The sequence below is a fragment of the Oncorhynchus nerka genome, linkage group LG3 (assembly GCF_034236695.1).
Source record: "Oncorhynchus nerka isolate Pitt River linkage group LG3, Oner_Uvic_2.0, whole genome shotgun sequence".
In the NCBI taxonomy this organism is placed as follows: domain Eukaryota; kingdom Metazoa; phylum Chordata; class Actinopteri; order Salmoniformes; family Salmonidae; genus Oncorhynchus; species Oncorhynchus nerka.
In genome coordinates, this window is record NC_088398.1 from 33,050,728 (window position 1) to 33,068,800 (window position 18,073).

General features: G+C 42.0%; 1 long non-coding RNA gene across 1 annotated transcript in view; it reads left to right on the top strand.

The window, feature by feature from the left end:
* LOC115115170 (uncharacterized) overlaps nt 1–13,664 on the top strand; it is a 43,306-nt gene extending 29,642 nt beyond the window's left edge. The window contains exons 2-3 of the long non-coding RNA XR_003861334.2: nt 12,882–12,994; nt 13,471–13,664. This is a non-coding gene — a long non-coding RNA (uncharacterized LOC115115170). The remainder of the gene's footprint in view (nt 1–12,881; nt 12,995–13,470) is intronic.
* Nucleotides 13,665–18,073: the final 4,409 nt, after the last annotated feature.

The following is an 18,073-nucleotide window of genomic DNA, read 5'->3' on the forward strand; positions in this document are numbered from 1 at the left end:
TTAATTTTTTTTTATTTTAATTTTTCTTTTCTTTTTCCCATTTTTTTTGGGAGGGGGTGTTAGAATACCATTTTGGTATTTTGTATATAGTTATTTGTTTCAAAATGTATACCTTCACCAATTTGGGCACTTGTGGGCTACATTTGGGCTACTTGTGTGGTACACCTGGGTGACTTCATGATAAATGTTGTGTAGTACACACATTTTGGAAGTTATCATTCTGAAACTTTGCACAAGTACTGTGGCCCTCTTATGTTTTTCACTGAAATTGTCCCTATCATCCTATCTAATTGTCTGTGTTATCTTGTTTATTTTAAAGTTGATGATACAAAAATAAAAAACGTATGGTTTTTTTCATTGTTTTATCTAAACCATATCTATTTTGTTATATTCTCCTACATTCAATTCACATGTACACAAACTTCAGAGTGTTTTCTTTCAAATGGTACCAAGAATATGCATATCCTTGGTTCTGTGCCTGAGCTACAGGCTGTTAGATTTGGGTATGACTTCAGGCGGAAATTGCACAAAGTAGGGGGGAAGCTGTAAGAGGTTAAATTCACACAGGACACCAGATAAGACTCCCATTCGGAGTCAGTGTTACTGTGAAAGAAAATGTTCAGTTAGACTAGTTTTACATATGAGCCCTGTATCAATAGGTATAATAAACAGATAGATATAGAGACTAGTGGTGACTATTTCCTGTGTCATTCGACCCCCCCTTCACATTAGAGTCATCAGACAAAGTTCTATTGACTGTTGACATCTAGTGGAAGGCATAGGAAGTGAAAACTCATCCATATCTCGCTGTAATTTCAATGAGAGCTTGGTTGAAAATCTGCCACCTCCAGAAAAAAACAGGGAGTGGAATTTGTCAGGGTTTTGCCTGCTCTATGAGTTCTGTAATACTCACAGACATAATTCAAACAGTTTTAGAAACTTCAGAGTGTTTTATATCCAATACTAATAATAATATGCATATATTAGCAACTGAGACTGAGGAGCTGGTCGTTTACAATGGGCATCTTTTCATCCGAGCTACTCAATACTGCCCCTGCAGCCATAAAAAGTTAAAGTTACTATGCATATATGATGAACAGAGAGTAGCAGAAGCGTAAAAAGAAGGGTTGGTGGGTGGTGGGACACAATGCAGATAGCCCGGTTAGCAAATGTGCGGGAGCACTGGTTGGTCGGGCCAAATGAGGTAGTATGTACATGAATGTATAGTTAAAGTGACTATGCATATAAAATAAACAGAGAGTAACAGCAGCGTAAAAGAGGGGTTGAGGGGGGAACACAATGCAAATAGTCCGGGTAACCATTTGGTTACCTGTTCAGGAGTCTTATGGCTTGGGGGAAAAAACTGTTGAGAAGCGTTTTGTCCTAGACTTGGCACTCCGGTACTGCTTGCCATGTGATAGTAGAGAGAACAGTCTATGACTGGGGTGGCTGGGGTCATTGACAATTTTTAGGGCCTTCCTCTGACACTGCCTGGTTTAGAGGTCCTGGATGGTAGGCAGCTTTGCTCCAGTGATATACTGGGCCATACGCACTACCCTCTGAAGTGCCTTGCGGTCGGAGGCCGAGCAATTGCCGTACCAGGCAGTGATGCAACTGTTCAGGATGCTCTCGATGTTGCAGCTGTTGCAGCTGTAGAACATTTTGACCCATGCCAAATATTTTAAGATTCCTTAGGGGGAATAGGCTTTGTCGTGCCCTCTTCACGACTGTCTTGGTGTGTTTGGACCAATCTAGTTTGTTGTTGATGTGGACACCAAGGAATTTGAAGCTCTCAACCTGCTCCACTACAGCCCCGTCGATGAGAATGGGGACGTGCTTGGTGCTCCTTTTCCTGTAGTTCACAATCATCTCCTTATTCTTGGTTATGTTGCGGGATAGGTTGTTATTCTGGCACCCCCCGGCCAGGTGTCTGACCTCCTCCCTATAGGCTGTCTCATTTGCAAGCTTAATGATGGTTTTGGAATCGTGCCTGGCCATGCAGTATGGGGGATCAGGAAGTACAGGAGGGGACCCCTGGGGAGCTCCAGTGTTGAGGATCAGCGTGGAAGATGTTGCTACCTACCCTCACCACCTGGGGGTGGCCTGTCAGGAAGTCCAGGATCCAGTTGCAGAGGTAGGTGTTAGTCCCAGGATCCTTAGCTTGGTGATGAGCTTTAAGGGTATTATGGTGTTGAACGCTGAGCTGTACTCAATGAACAGCATTCTCACATAGGTGTACCTTTTGTCCAGGTGGGAAAGGGCAGTTTGGAGTGCAATAGAGATTGCATCATCTGTGGATCTGTTTGGAGAGTATGCAAATTAGAGTGGGTCTAGGGCTTCTGGGATAATGGAGTTGATTTGAGCCATTACCAGCCTTTCAAAGTACTTCATGGCTACGGACGTGAGTGCTACGGGTCTGTAGTCATTTAGGCAGGTTGCCTTTGTGATCTTGGGCACAGGGACTATTGTGGTCTGCTTGAAGCATGTTGGTATTACAGACTCAATCAGGGACATGTTGAAGATGTCAATGAAGACACCTGCCAGTTGGTCAGCACATGCACGGAGCACACGTTCTGGTAATCCGTCGGGCCCCGCAGCCTTGTGTATGTTGACCTGTTTAAAGGTCTTACTCATGTCGGCTACGGACAGTGTGATCACACAGTCGTCCAGAACAGCTGATACTCTCATGCATGCCTCAGTGTTGCTTGCCTCGAAGCGAGCAAAAAAGTGATTTAGCTCGTCTTTTAGGCTCGTGTCACTGGGCAGTTCGCGGCTATGCTTCCCTTTGTAGTCTGTAATAGTTTGCAAGCCCTGCCACATCAGACGAGCGTCGAAGCCGGTGAGGTATGATTCAATCTTAGCCCTGTATTGACGCTTTGCCTGTTTGATGGTTCGTCGCAGGGCATAGCGGGATTTCTTGTAATCTTCCGGGTTAGAATCCCGCACCTTGAAAGTGGCAGCTCTACCCTTTAGCTCAGTGCGAATGTTGCCTGTAATCCATGGCTTCTGGTTGGAGTATGTACGTACAGTCACTGTAGGGATGACATCCTCAATGGACTTATTGATAAAGCCAGTGACTGATGTGGTGTATTCCTCAATGTCATCGGAAGAATCCCGGAACATGTTCCAGTCTGTGATAGCAAAGCAGTCCTGTGGTTTAGCATCTGCTTCATCTGACCATTTTTTTTATAGACCGAGTCACTGGTGCTTCCTGCTTTAACTTCTTGACGCTACCCATCCCTTAATAAAACTTCTTGATACTACCCATCCCGCATGCGGGAGCGTAATCATCGCCTCAAACTAATTAGCATAACGCAGCGGACATAAATATCCCTAGAAAATGTTCCTATTCATGAAAATCACAAATGAAATATATTGAGACACAGCTTAGCCTTTTGTTAATCACACTGTCATCTCAGACTCAGATTTTCAAAATATGCTTTACAGCCAACGCTAGACAAGGATTTGTGTAAGTTTATCATGGCATAATGCTATGCTAGGCTCTGCTAGCAGCAGGCAACATTTTCACGTAAATAAGAAAAGCAATCAAATTAAATCATTTACCTTTGAAGAACTTCAGATGTTTTCACTCAGGAGACTCCCAGTTAGATAGCAAATGTTCCTTTTTTCCAAAAATATTATTTTTGTAGGCGAAATAGCTCCGTTTGTTCTTCACATTTGGCTGAGAAATCGACCGGAAAATGCGGTAACTACAACGCCAAACTTTTTTCCAAATTAGCTCCATAATATCGACAGAAACATGGCAAACGTTGTTTAGAATCAATCCTCAAGGTGTTTTTCACATATCTATTCGATAAAATATCCACCGGGACAATTGGTTTCTCATAAGAAGCGATTGGAATAATGGCTACCTCAATACTTTACGCAAGATTTTCTGCGGGAGCCATCATGTGACCACTTGCTCAATGTGGTCCCTTACGGCTATTCATCAACATAAATGCGTAAAAAGACGTCACAATGCTGTAGATACCTTGGGGAATACGTAGAAAGCGTAAGCTCATTCGTAGCCCATTAACAGCCATATAAGGAGTCATTGGCATGCAGGGCTTTCAAAATTTGGGGCACTTCCTGTTTGGATTTTTATCTGGGTTTCGCCTGTAACATCAGTTCTGTTGCACTCACAGAAAATATCTTTGCAGTTTTCTATCCAAAGCTGTCAATTATATTCATAGTCGAGCATCTTGTCGTGACAAAATATCCCGTTTAAAACGGGAACGTTTTTTATCCAAAAATGAAAATACTGCCCCCTAGTTACAAAAGGTTAAGCGGGATAATTGTCATCCGCAACCGCTGAATAGCATAGTGCCTCAGTCAAATAATATTACAAAAAAAATCATATTCATGAAATCACAAGTGCAATATTGCAAAACACAGCTTAGCCTTTTGTTAATACACCTGTCGTCTCAGATTTTGAAATTATGCTGTGAAAGCAATCCAAGCGTTTGTGTAAGCTTATCGATCGCATGACAAAACATTTTAAGTACACTTAGCATCGGTAGCTTGGTCACGAAAATCAGAAAAGCAATCAAAACAATTGTTTACCTTTGATGATCTTCGGATGTTTTCATTCACGAGACTCCTAGTTACACAACAAATGTTCCTTTTGATCCATAAAGATTATTTTTATATCCAAAATACCTCCGTTTGTTTGGCGCATTATGTTCAGAAATCCACAGGAAAGAGTGGTCACGACAACGCAGACAAATTCCAAATAATATCCGTAATGTCCACAGAAACATGTCAATCATTTTCTATAATCAATCCTCAGGTTGTTTTTAAAATATATAATCGATAATACATCAACCGCAAATGTCTTTCAAAGTAGGAGAGGGAAAAACAATAGCTGTCCAAATTCTGTTGCGCGAGCTAAACTCATGTGACCACTTGACGCGATGTTATTTTTCTGGCTCATTTTTCAAAATAAAAGCCTGAAACTACGTCTGAAGACTGTTGACAGCTTGAGGAAGCAATAGGAGGCTATGGAACATGGAGTTTTCAAAATAGAAGGCACTTCCTGGTTTAATTTTTCTCATGGTTTCGCCTGCAATATCAGTTCTGTTATACTCACAGACAATATTTGACAGTTTTGGAAACTTTAGAGTGTTTCTATCCTAATCTGTCAATTATATGCATATTCTAGCATCTGGTCCTGAGAAATAGGCCGTTTACTTTGGGAACGTTATTTTTCCAAACATAAAAATAGTACCCCGGGGTGGCAGGGTAGCCTAGTTGTTAGAGCGTTGGACTAGTAACCGGAAGGTTGCAAGTTCAAACCCCCGAGCTGACAAGGTATAAATCTGTCGTTCTGCCCCTAAACAGGCAGTTAACCCACTGTTCCTAGGCCGTCATTGTAAATAAGAATTTGTTCTTAACTATTCTCGAATTTGGGAGGGATAATTTAGGATATTTATTGATTAAAATGTTATAAAGGAGTTGGAGTTGATCAATAATAGGTGCTTGAATATTCTGAACAAATTAAATGGGTTTCTACCTTGGTTTTTAACCAAAATCGATAGGAAGGAAACAGGCCTGAAATTGACCGGTGGTAAGGTGCACTACCATAAATAAACTAGAGCTTAATAAATCCTGGTTTTGCAAGCCAGAAGGTTATTAAGGAAGGGATATAGTACGCATTGGAGAATTAGGACGCTTGTTCCGTACAAATAGGATAACCATTAATTCAAAAAACATACCTAAATAAAGTTTGAACCTGAGCAGTCTATCTGTATATGGGAGGTAGTCTGACTATCAAGAAGTAGCAGATAAGATATATATATAACAGGTGAGGATAAATTAGGCATGGCGAGAACGCAGGGTAATTCTAGGCGAACAGAATAATTGAACCTGTACAATGCTGAAAGAAATTAATATCCAAAAAAGGAGAGATTAACTTAGTATAGAGTAGTGAGATATGATACATTAACGTTGAAAGTCCCAAAAAGAATATCCTATGGGTGAAATGTAAATGTCCGGTCAAAAGTCTTCTATGGACGCGGTTCACAGGAAGGAAAATGCATACTGATTATTATTAAAGAGACACACACATAGTCAGACAGAAAAGGACTGAAAGTAACTAAGTAACGGTAAATTGCAAATTCGTAGAAAGACACACACACATAGGATTTAAAATTAAATATAGTAAGGCATAGATAAGGGATTAAATTACCATAGCTACTAGTAACTGTAAGGATTAAGAATGGGCGGAAATGCCTCAAAAGAAGCCCCGGAACTAACGGGAGATGAGCGTTATATGGAACAGAAAGACAAGAGAAACATCGATTTCGGTCTAAGATGGAGAAAGAAATACGATTTTGATGGCCGTCTAAATGTAGAAAAGCTGGAATCCCTTATAAAACAGATACATAAGGAATGTGGAAATAATGTGAAAAAGCAGAATAAACAGGGGTTATACACAGCCGGAGTTTGGCTTTCGGAAGCAAAAAAGAGAATTGGACGCGCAGGAAAAAAGGTTAAATCTGACAAGACTCGAGAGGCGCTGCCCTCCGCTCCCGCAGATGAAAAAGTTAACCAATTGTGTGGAGGTGAGGGTAACAAACTATATCTTCCTCGATTATACCAACAATATAGAGATAATCCAGTCCACAAAATAGTGGTTATAAGAATACGGCTGCAGGAGCTACCTGTGAAATTACCACCCAAGTATGTGGATCCCGTTGAAGCCGAGGGAGGTATAATGGAGTTAGAGAAGGGAATAAAGTCTAGAAAAGTGGATAAGGTGAGTCAAAAGAAAAATATAAGATGTTTTAATTGTAACTAAATTGGACATTTCGCCCGGGAGTGTAACACTCCCTGAAAACGTCGTCAACAAGGTTGTAATTTAACTGTGGAGAAAGTCAGAGGGGACAATCGGGTAAAAACAAATGAATTGTCGGAAACTAGCGGGAGATTACCGTTATAGGAGAACAAAGAGAATGGAAGGGAGGCGTCCAAAATCTGACTCAGACAAAGAACCTGAATGGAAGCTGATATAACTAATATAGCCAGGAAGGGTCTTAAATTAGGATGATTTTCTGGGAATTCCCAGTGTCGAAGTTTTGCGACTACGGACAATTATAATAATATAATAATTGGCGGGGAAACACAATCATTTTAATAGCGGGACACCAAGGTACAGTATTTCAGAGAGGCAGGCAGATTTGTGGCGTCGTTTTCTGAAAAGATGCTACAGCCAACAACGGAATTGCTAGACACTCAAAAGGGGCTATATAGTGCAACGCTTTGGACTATAAAATAGGTAAGACTAGTTTAATCGCAAAAAGTTGTGATTGTTTTCCCAAGTATTGATTTTTGGTTAGGTAACGCCAGTGAATTCGAACAAAAAGTAACGTATTCTAAACATTATCTGTTTTCCGTTTTCATTGCGGGAAAATAAATAAATAAATAAAATGTCTTAATCTTAAAGGGACAGTGCACGGTTATCACAGTGGTTTGAGAGTATGGCAGTGTATAAAATATTTTGGGACGACAATTTGAAGATAGACTGAATGAGTTACATGAAACATCGAGAGATTTCAAACAAATGATGTGAAGGGATTATCAGAATTATTAGGTTGTGTTGTTGTAGTAAAAGTTTGGGTTAAGGGGATTTCCCTGTTAAAAAAACAACAACGAAAAGACAATTACGATTTATGTCCATCGAAATGTTTTATAAAATTAGCGAATTTAGAGATATTGGTTGTGTGTTGTAAATTATAATTCAAGATTCGAACAGAGGTGATAAATTAGGTTTGGTTTATCGAACAACAATTATTTAAATTCATTGCCGAGGTTGAGCGCTTGTTGATGACGTCACTCGCAAAGCACTTTTGGTCGCCACGGAAATTACGTTGTGACTGGGGGGTAACGGAGAAAATTGTTTGTCTGTTAGAAGGAAAATGGTTGCATAAGTTTCGAGTCACTTTTCAGAAGTTGATAAAAATGACTAAATACATATTTAAAAGTAATTTGAGAGTCGCCAGGATAGTCAGGAAAGATGCTAAAAACTAGCAGCTGATACGTTAGGTGGGCATCATAAGATTTGTGACGTTTATTTGGATTGAATTAGACTATGAGAGAGGGAGACGGGTTGTCGGAATCGTAAAACATCGTGACAATGGATTCTGATGGTTGTCGATTCCAGGTTTGATTGTTTATGTAACACCAGTGAATTTGAGCACTGTTTCCATTGTGTGGAACCATGTTAGGGTATTTAAAGTTTGAAAAGCAACCTCTATAGAAAAACATTAACTGCATATGTTTCGGGAAGTTAGCTAGGTTGAATTTGGTTATTCGAGCTTTTCCCCTGATACGTAGACATCCGTAACAGGGGCAAGTTGTTTTTTCTTTTTTTCTTCTTGAGGAACTAACAGATGTAAATGTGAGATCTCTGAGTAATTTTGCCATCTGAAGCATTATAAGTAGTGAGTTTTCGTATAGTTTGTTTTTAGCTGATAAAAGTGGTTTGTTTATTTGTTTACTGGTTATGGTCAATTTTGGAGTTTGATTTAATTTAGGTAAACATTGTATTCTGGCGTGTTTAAGTAGGATTCTTCATTCCGGGACATACATGATAATGTCAGAAAATAAGGATAATTTACTAATCCTACCTTAGTCATTATTTAGGGTATATAAGGTTGATACCTGGGCAGAGCCAGGTATCAAAAGGGGGGTGGGTAAGTTAGTGGCCTATTGGATAAGAAACTAATAATACATTTTTTTATTTTATTTTTTAGCTATCAGATAAAACATATGAGAAACTGTTTGTTAACCAAGCCTGTATGTCCAGGATTTTATGCATTACAGGTGAACTACAGGGTGAAGTCACTCAATCCAGTCCCAGAGGCTTGTTGGGGGGACCATACCAAGGACTCCTGGTGACAGCTAGCTGAAAGAGCTACCCAGATTCATATTGCACGGCGGGAGGGTAAAACACATTGACACTATCGAACAATAAACAGTGTTCGAGAGGAGAACTGGAATTAACAGAATTCCGGGGGCCATCTCTCTCGAATGAAAAAACCCTCCCTGTCTTTTCATCCCTGTTGTTGTTCATAGAAGTGAAGATGTGTCTGGCTCTTGCTAAGTGATGTGTTCTTGGGTAGAGGGTGGGGCTTCACATGGAAGCTGTTCGTCTGAGCTGTTTTATCGTGGGTGACATATTCCTGATACAGCACGTCCTACTTGAGTATGCGGAGAGTGGTAATTTGACCCATGGTTTGGACGATGAGGATTTTGTTCCAAAATAAGCATAAGAGATCCCTAGATCTGGGTAGACAGGAAGTTAGAGTGGAGGTTGGGAAGGATCTCTCAATGGAGTTTTATGTAGACCAAAATGGAGTCTCTAACTACATGGCAGTCTAGGACTCTGAGCCATTATGGCATATAGCGGTGCAGGTTCCCATATTGATCGTGGACACAGGTCATAGCTCATTTGGAGAGAGAGGGCTATATGAATCCACTCACCCAGTATGGAAGAAGGTAGAGTAGAGTGAAGATGAGAGTTTTTGATTGTAATCAGGAGAGGGATGTATTGCATAAAGATACGCTTAACCCTTTAAACAGAAATTAAGGAGGATCTAGGGTTGTGGTATGGATATGACCAGGTCTTGTTTGACACCCTAGTACTGTTCTGGGTAGAGGAGTTTAGGCCGGTATGGTAAAGCTGTTCACGAAAGCAGGAATGCCAGATAATGACAGTTGTATTGATTTGCACTATTTAAATCCCCAGGTTCCTCCCTTTACAGTGACCGGAGGAGATTATTACAGTTTGGCCCGGTACTGTACTCTTGGGAAATAATGTCAGGGCGAGGTTTTACCGACAGATTGGACAGGATTATGCTCCATTGTAATGCCTTTCACACTCATTCAACACCAAGACATGAAGTATAGCCAAATGGGAGAAAAGAGCTATTCCATCCGGGTCTCTTATTGACTAAGTATACATTGATAACATTGGGGTTCCAGGGGGGGTGCCAGATGAGTCAAAGCAAGAAATCAGATCCTAGCAGGATTAGAGTTAAGCATTTCTACTCTCAATAAGAACGTGGACTGGATTAATTATATTTATGATAATCAACAGCGCTTTAACAAGTATACCAGAGATGCTATTAACCTGTTAGGGATGATGCGAATTTTCGCAGCTTTTCGCAACTTTTTGTTAAAAATCGCGCAACATTTCAACGTCCTGCTACTCATGCCAGGAATATTAGTATATGCATATGATAAGTATGTGTGTAAACACTCTGAAGTCTCTAAAACTGGTTAAATCATGTCTGTGGCTATAACAGAACGTGTTTAGGAGTAAAAATCCCAGGGAAAACTGTTCACCAAAAACACAAAAAAAATATTCATCCGCCAGTCAATGTATTGTCTATGGCGATAGAAAATAGATGAGGTTCCGTTTACAATGCCTACAGCTTCCACACGATGTCGCCAGTACTGGAATTTCATTGTATGTTTATCCTTGGTGGGATGACGTATAGGCACTTCCTGTCTTGGGGTGCACCGAGGAAGTTATGAAAGTGAAAAAATGGACGATGATTTCAAGACTTGCTGCTATCAAATACAGATCGCCCCGTGATCAATTTGATCGATTACTAAAGTTGGTTTACAAAAGTAGTTTGAAGTGATTTGTAAAAGTTTATAGGCAACTTTTTTAATTTTAAAAAGTGACGTTGCGTCTTGTAAAGGTGAATTTTCCTGGATCAGACCGGCCTTCATAAATGGACATTTTGGGTATACAATGACGGATTTAATCTGGAAAAAGACCCAATTGTGATGTTTATGGGACATATAGGAGTGCCAACAAAGAAGCTTGTCAAAGGTAATGAATGTTTTATATTTTATTTCTGCGTTTTGTGTAGCGCCGGCTACCGCTAAATCTTTTGTTTAGGTCTCGTTCAGGTATTTTAGGTCTCGTTCAGGTTTTGCAGAACAGACTGAAGCAACCAGCTGGATGGCTTGGCAGAATATAATTGCATTAGATATGTTAATGGCTGAAAAGGGAGAAGTATGCGTGATTATCAGGATCATGTTTGTGCTTACATCCCAAATAACACAGCTCCGGACGAATCAGTGCCCGAAGCCTCAGCTGGTTTGACCACCCTGGCTCACGGTTTGGCAGACAACTCTGGGGTGGATACTTCTCTGACTAATTGGGTTTGATAGCCTTGGTACAAATGAATGAACTATCTCCAGATGGCAGGGACGGACTATCTCCAGACTGTCTAGAATGCTATCTACACTGACTGACCTTGGCTTCAGGCGAGGAGGGAAGGCTCGAGAACTATAGGGCCTCTCTACCAGTGTCATGAAGAGATAGAACATTTAGAAAACGCTGACGTCATTTTCAGTTTATAACCTGTGGAAAAATGTGTATGTACCCAGTACTCTCTTGAATTAAACGCTGTTACCTGACTTTTGAGACCGGGGCTCTGTCCATTCTTATAAAAATATAGGGTCTTACAAACCCTTCGAATGCATTGACAGAGTATTTAATTCTGATTGGGAAATAACACAGAGGAATTTAGAATTCCTTCAACATTTGGTCATAGTGCTGGACAACACTGGTAAGCACACACACGCAGGCACACACATACACCACATACACACACACACACACACACACACACACACACACACACACACACACACACACACACACACACACACACACCACAGTTGCTGTCTAATGGGAGATACTATGAGTGACAATACACATCACTTGCTGTGTTTTGTGCCAAATCTATTTTGGATATTCAAAATCCAGTTATGGATGAATTTTCATTGATTAGACAAATTCCCCATACTTCTACACATTCATCCATATGCACAGTTTTTCAAAGACTGTTTCCAAACGGTAACAGCAGTAAAGACAGAGACAACATTTCATTTTTTGGGGGTAAACATTTGATCTAAGCACCCAATGTGATTAGACCGGAAGAGCAGGAACCGGCAATGCTTGAAATGTATGTATTAAAACTTTGTGTTTGGAGTTTTCTAAAAGCACTCTTCCCTGCCGTGTGGAGAATGCGCTGATTTCCAGATGCTGGCGCCCTTTTTGTCAGGATCCCAAGAGGGCCAATGAACCAGCTAGCGAGGCCATGATCAAACGCAAAGCAGACACAATCAGAGAAGTGCCTCCTCAGAATTCAGCATCCCCCTTCCTAACACCCCACATAATTTGTTCCCCAAATCTGCCAAGGGTACATCTCACCAAAAAACAAAAATTAACTGGGGTGTACGTTTTGCTGTTGGTGTCTTTCTTCTCTCTTATATTGCACAGAGATAAAGCTGAGCTAACACACACACACACACACACACACACACACACACACACACACACACACACACACACACACACACACACACACACACAAATCATATGTATGCACAGAGCATGACTCAGGCCCTCATTCTTCACCCCCAGCCCTCTCTCTCCCTCACACCTTCCCTCCCTGGTCAGACTGACAGACAGGTCTCTGACATATATCAATAAGGCAGTGGTCCTTGTGTTCAGCTCCTAATTAGGAGGTTAAAGCGGTCTTCCATGTGTGGCGAGGAAAAACTCTGCTCTACACACCACTGACAACATAAACACACACTTGGCACTCAGTGTATAGTAGGATTAATACTTCTATAATTTTATCCATTCTATGAAGGTATGCACTTGCTTTAAATCTCCATGCATTCTTACAAGCAGTTGACATTTCTACTCTGTGAATCCATTAACTTCCAATAAAGAGAACTTGTAAGCAGGCTTGTGTAGTATGTCAGTTTCAAAATGCGTCCTCCTCATGACTTGGATTTCCTCTATCAGTCTGTCCTTCTCATGTCTATCCCTTCTCTTTCATGTTGTCTAGGCAACCTGTCCCAGGCGGAGGTGATTGGCCGTGATGTCCTGAAGCTCCTCCCTAATGACCACACCATAATGTACTCATTGGCTAACGTTTTGGGCAAACTACAGAAGCATGAGGTCAGCACAGTGAGAAATTGCTTACAATTAATTTACCTCTATCCAATCCGAACTTCAGATATGTGCATGTGTGATGTCCAGCATTGAAGTCAATGGGATATCAGACTGTATAAAAAAAATGGTGCACACACACACACACGTTTTGTATTGCTAATATTGTGGGGACTAAAGAATTGATTTACCATCCAAAATCCTATTTTCTCTAAATCTAACCTAACATTAAACCCAAAGCACTAACCCTAAAAATATACCAAACTCCTAACCGTAAGCGTGTATAAGGTGGAACGTTGTAGATATTAATGTAATGAATACAGACTAACGTCAATTGAAATTCCTTAGTCTTAATGTTAAAGGCATGTTTCTTCTACATAATATATTTCTATCTGAGTGTTCTACAACATGTCCTGCTAAAAGTGTGTCTTCAGCTTCACAATAAAAAGTATTTGTACCTCTGCTCTCTCTCCGCTCCACATCAGTGGGGGAAGCTGGAGCTGGCGCTGGCAGAAAAGCACTATGAACGGTCTCTGATGCTGGACCCAGAGGCCCCGGGTAACCAGGACAACATGCTGCAATGCAAACTGGACCAGCTTTACATGGCCAAACCACCCTGAGGCACTCAACTACTGACTGCATGCCACATACACACACAGTTCTTTGAATCATGCTTGAAACTTCCAGTCTAATTTTTGCTATCCCTGTCAAAATAAAATAAAAATGTAAAAACAAAATCAAAGTGGTGTTGGTAAAAAGCTGAGGGATGGGCATGGAGAAATTCCCAGACAGGGGTAAGAATGCAAGTACTGACCATCCATTACGTAAAAATAACAGTTTTAACTATGTTATGAGTATTCTCAGTGCCAGCCATTCATATTTTTCATGACAACGTTATGAAACATGGGCTGCTCGCTAATTTGGCTCAATATACACTGAACAAAAATATAAAAGCAACATGAAGGGTTGGTCCCGTGTCTCATAAGCTGAAATAAAATATTTTCCATACGCACAAAAAGCTTATTTCTCTGAAATGTCTTGACTGCAGGGCTGCCATTAATTGAATGTTAATTTCTCTACAATAAGCCACCTCCAACGTCATTTTAGAGAATTCGGCAGTACGTCCCACCAGTCTCACAAACGCAGACCCCGTATAACCACATCAGACCAGGACCTCCACATCCGGATTCTTCACCTGCAGGATCGTCTGAGACCAGCCACCCAGACAGCTGATGAAACTGTGGGTTTGCACAACCGAAATGTTTCTGCACAAACTGTCAGCAACCCTCTCAGGGAAGCTCATCTGCGAGCTTGTCATCTTCACCAGGATCTTGACCTGACTGCAGTTGAAACTGTGGGTTTGCACAACCGAAGTGTTTCTGCACAAACTGTCAGTAACCCTCTCAGGGAAGCTCATCTGCGAGCTTGTCGTCTTCACCAGGATCTTGACCTGACTGCAGTTCAGCGTAATAACCAACATCAGTGGGCAAACGCTCATATTTCATGGCCACTGGCACGCTGGAGAAGTGAGCTCAATCCCAGTTTCAACTGTACCGGGCAGATAGTAGACAGTATATATTGCATCATGTGGGTGAGTGGGGTATGGTATGAGCAGGTATAAGCTATAGACACACAATTGAATTTGATCAATGTCAATTTGAATGCACAGTGATATTGTGATGAGATCCTGAAGCTTTTTGTTGTGCTATTCATCTTCCGCCATCACCTCATGTTTCAGCATGATAATGTACATGTCACAAGGATATATAAACACTTCCTGGAAGCTGAAAATGTCCCTGTTCTTCCATGGCCTGCATACTTACCAGACATGTCACCCATTGAGCATGTTTGGTATGTTCTGGATCGAAGTGTACGACAGCGTGTTCCACTTACCGCCAATATCCAGCAACTTTGCACAGCTGTTGAAGAGGAGTGGAACAACATTGCACAGGCCAAAATCAACAGCCTGATCAACTCTATGCGAAAGAGATGTGTGAGGCAAATGGTGGTCACACCAGATACTGACTGGTTTTCTGTACTGCCAGTCATGTGAAATTCATAGATTAGGGCCTAATGAGAGAGAGAAAATATTAACCTACAGGATTCAATCCAGCTATGTTTGCTTCAATTGCATCCCATTAATGAGAGGAAAGAAATGCAATACTGGTGCCTGTCGTCATTCCTCGCACATATAGTGCCTTCAGAAAGTATTCACACCTCTTGACTTTTTCCACATTTTGTTGTGTTGCAAACCTTTTTTTTGTCACTGAACTACACACAATACCTCATAATGTCAAAGTCGAATTATAATTTTCAAAATTTTTCCAAATGTATTACAAATGAAAGCCGAAATGTCTTGACTCAATAGGTATTCAACATCTTTGTCATTGCAAGCCTAAATAAGATGGAATAAAATGTGTTTAACAAGTCACTCTGTGTGCAATAATAGTGTTTAACATGAATTTTGAATGACTACCTCATCTCTGTACCCCACACATACAATTATCTGTTAGGTCTTACCTGTAAGTTGTGAAATTCAAAAACAGATTTAACCACAAAAAACAGGGAGGTTTTTCAATGCCTCGCAAAGAAGAGCACCTATTCGTAGATGTAACGTTCGTCTGTGGGAGAAAGAGAGGAGGGCCAAGGTGCAGCGTGGTAAGTATTCATTATGCCTTTTAATGAAAACGAATACTCGAACAAAACAACAAAACGATAAACGAGAATGACAGTCCTGTCTGGTAACATACACAAAGACGGAAAATAATCACCCACGAAATACAATAGAAAACAAGCTACCTAAATATGGTTCTCAATCAGGGACAGCTGCCTCTGACTGAGAACCATACCAGGCCAAACACAGAAATCCCAAATCATAGAAAAAAGAACATAGACAACCCACCCAACTCACGCCCTGACCATACTAAAACAATGACATAACAAAGTAACTAAGGTCAGAACGTGACAGTACCCCCCCCCCCCATCAAAGGTGTGGACTCCAGCCGCAAAACCTGAACCTATAGGGGAGGGTCTGGGTGGGTGTCTGTGGAGGCTCTGGCGCGGGACGTGGACCCCACTCCACCATAGTCTTTGTCCACCTCCTCAACCGCCTCAGTGGTCTCTTTCGAGCGGCGACCCTCGCTGCCGACCTCGGACTGGGGACCCTAGCAATGGCAGCTCAGGACAGACGGGAGACTCTGGCAGCTCAGGACAGACGGGAGACTCTGGCAGCTCAGGACAGACGGGAGACTCTGGCAGCTCCGGTCTGGCAGCTCAGGACAGGCGGGAGACTCTGGCAGCTCAGGACAGGCGGGAGACTCTGGCAGATCCGGACTGGAGGGAGACTCTGGCAGATCCGGACTGGAGGGAGACTCTGGCAGATCCGGACTGGAGGGAGACTCTGGCAGATCCGGACTGGAGGGAGACTCTGGCAGCGCTGGACAGTCGGGAGCACCTGTAGGGCGGAGACGGAGAGACAGCCTGTTGCGGGGGGCTGCCACCGGAGGGCTGGTGCATGGAGGTGGCACTGGATATAGACCGGACCGTGAAGGCACACTGGAGGTCTCAAATACCGAGCCTGCCCAACCCTACCTGGCTGAATGCTCCCCGTAGCCAGGCCAGTGCAGCGAGGTGGAATAGACCGCACTGGGCTGTGCTGGCGAACTTGGGACACCATACGTAGGACTGGTGCCATGTACCCCGGCCCGAGGAGACGCACTGGAGACCAGATGCGTTGAGCTGGCTTCATGGCACCTGGCTCGATGCCCACTCTAGCCCTGCCGATACGAGGTGCTGCTATGTAATGCACCGGGCTATGCCTGCGCACCGGGGACACCGTGCACCTCACGGCATAACACAGTGCCTGCCCGGTCCTCCTCTCTCCATGGTAAGCACGGGGAGTTGGCTCAGGTCTCCTACCTGACTTAGCCACACTCCCCGTGTGCCCCCTCCAATACATTTTTGGGGCTGCCTCTCGTCCCAGCCGCACTACCGTGCTGCCTCCTCATACCACCGCCGCTCACGTTTCGCTGCTCTGCTTTGGGGCGACGATATTCCCCAGCCTGTGCCCAGGTTCCCTTGCCGTCCAGAATCTCCTCCAATTTCCAGGAGTCTTGAGATTTCTGCTGCCCGTTACCACACTGCTTGGTCCTTTTTTGGTGGGTGGGTCTATAACGGAATTCCTCTTCTTCAGAGGAGGAGTAGCAAGGATCAGACCAATGTGCAGCGTAGTAAGTGTCCATAATGATATAATTAATAAATCAACACAACACTGAACAAAATAACAAAAGTACAAACAAACAAACAAACAAACAAACAAACAAACAAACAAACAAACAGTCCCATATGGTGAAAACACTAACACAGGATACAGCCACCCACAAAACACAATAGAAAACAGGCTACCTAAATATGGCTCCCAATCAGAGACAACGACTGACACCTGCCTCTGATTGAGAACCATACTAGGCCAAACATATAGAAATATAACAACAGAACAAAACATAGAAAAACAACATAGAAGGCCCACCCCAACTCACGCCCTGACCAACTAAAATAAAACATAAAAAAGGAACTAAGGTCAGAACGTGACAATCAGAATCCCCAATGTTAGAATGTTTCAAATCAAATGTATGAATTAAGTTAGTTTTCCTAACATTCTAATTTGCATAACCATTTTGATTGGATAATAGCTGTCCCACTTGGAGCACACTGGTTAAATTCATTTTGTTTCTTGAACCAATGTAGGATAGACTTGACCTCCATGCCCGATTGGGTGAGGGTTATTGAATCAGAATCAAATCCTCTGATCTTCTCTCGATCATTAATGATAGAATGTTAATATTCTAAGATCTCTTTGGCAAATGACATGACTGGCACATTGTGGAATGTAATAGCTGAACAGAGACTACAACCAGACTATGTTTTGAGACTGTACAGTGTTTGTTTACATTTACATTGTTTACAAACAACAAGCCAATATTATGGGTTCTGAATGGGTACGACAGTTGAACTAAGCTAATTTCCAAGTTATGCTTTTCAATAATCAATGCGTATATATAATTAATTTATAAGTCTAAGAATGGATTT